Consider the following 1,868-nt stretch of genomic DNA (forward strand, 5'->3'; position numbering starts at 1 on the left):
AGCTGACTGTAACAAAATGGAGATAATGAGGAGGTATAAGCTGCAAAATGAAAAGTTCTATCTAAATCTTCATGTTTGTATTCCGTTGAGGGCAAAGGGATGCTTTTGCTCCACTGCCTGACAGAGTACAATCTAATCAGGTTGCCTGTAACTTGGAGGCTTATGGGTATCCTTTGCTGGGCAGCAGGGGTACAGAGGTAAAAGTGCTGTCACTATGCCTGCAACTCTGCAAAGCAGCCATCCAGCAGTTTTTGGCTACCCAATGCTTTGCAGGAGGAGAGAAGGAGGCTGCAGCACTGCCAGGACATACTGTGCCTTGGTGCCGCCAGTCTTTTCCCCATTTCATCCCTCCAGAGCACCCCTCAGTCCCTTCTCCAATATTGCTTGAAGAAGATGCCAGCTCTGTTCTTTTGATACTGTCTGCAAGCAGCAGGAGGAAGTTTTGAGCATGGATCCCCAGACCTGAGGTTGGCGCTCTTTTCTGACCTCAGATTTGGGAACATGACAAATCTTATGGTGCCCCAGAGAATTGCTCTGCCTGGCTCAGAGGCAATATTGTGGCTCTTGGGTCTTGCTTAAACCCAGGGTCATGGTAATGTGCTCATAACCACAACCAATGAACAGATAGAAAATTTAAAAACCATTAAAATCATTTAACAGTTAAAATATTGGGAAAATAAAAAGGACTTTGCCTGGAACAAGAATACAAAGGGGGCACCAGGTGAACTTCTCTGGGGTGCTGATTCCGAAGTTGGAGTGTCACTACCAAAAAAAAATTTGATTCTTTAATGTAATGGTTGCATAGACTGTTTTAGATGTTGCATGTTTTAACATTATTCTAAGTAGCTTTGAATGTTTCCTCCCATTTGGCTGAAAGAGGCATCTAACCAAGGGAAGCTGGTGACACCTCTGTCAATGGAGCTCCTATCTATGGCAGTTCTTATTCTGAACGTTAGAGGATTTATCCATGGGGTTGAAATCCATCCACCATGCATCACTATAGACAGATCTCATAAAGCTCAAAAGAAAAGCTGCAATGAGTGAACTGGCATAGGAATCACTAGTGCCTCCCGAATCTAACAGTGTAATCCTGTCCTTCAGAGAGAGAAAAGTCCTACAGCCAGGGAATGTTGGGAGTTGTATGGGTTTTTTTTTCTTTCTTTCTAAACACGCATAGGACTGTGCCTTAAGACTGTAATCTAAAACACACTTACTGGGAAGTAAGTTTCCCTTAACACAATGAGTCTTCCTTCAGAGTACACATGTATAGGATTGCATTGCAAGAAATGGCAATAAAATACAATATCAAAAGCTTCATGTACCTCTCCTCATTTCACAGAGAAGCTGCAAATATATTATTTGAAATGATGTAGCTTTAAACCAGGGCTTAGAGTGTATTCTGGTGTGTGTTTGAATTGAAGAAGTCCTGAAACTCCCATGGCTATCTGGAAGAATTCTTAGCTTTGTAGGCATTTTTCCTGTCTAAAGATGTGTCAAACTGCACCCTTACTTATGTATAGTCACTGCTTCTATATATAGCCTTTTCCATGGAGTTAGCAGCTAAATGCACATTAAACTGTCAAAGAAGCAATAGGTCAATTTCATATCCAACAAAAATGACCCTGGCCATGTTACTCTCTCACTCAGGCAGATGTGAGTTAGACAGAGCACATGGACATGCACCAGCCAACCTGTAACAAGTCCCTTACTGTCTTTCAGAAGAGCATGAAAGATGCATGTTCTATTCTATTTTAAGCGACAGAGAAATGTTTGGCTGCCATGGGGACCGTGAGCAACACTAAGTGACTTGGCAGATGGATGGGGTGCTTATAACAAAGAAAACAATGTATCAAGCATGAGGCTACTTC

This window comes from Varanus komodoensis, unplaced genomic scaffold (genome assembly GCF_004798865.1).
Source record: "Varanus komodoensis strain SLA01 unplaced genomic scaffold, ASM479886v1 scaffold99, whole genome shotgun sequence".
Taxonomy (NCBI): Eukaryota; Metazoa; Chordata; class Lepidosauria; order Squamata; family Varanidae; genus Varanus; species Varanus komodoensis.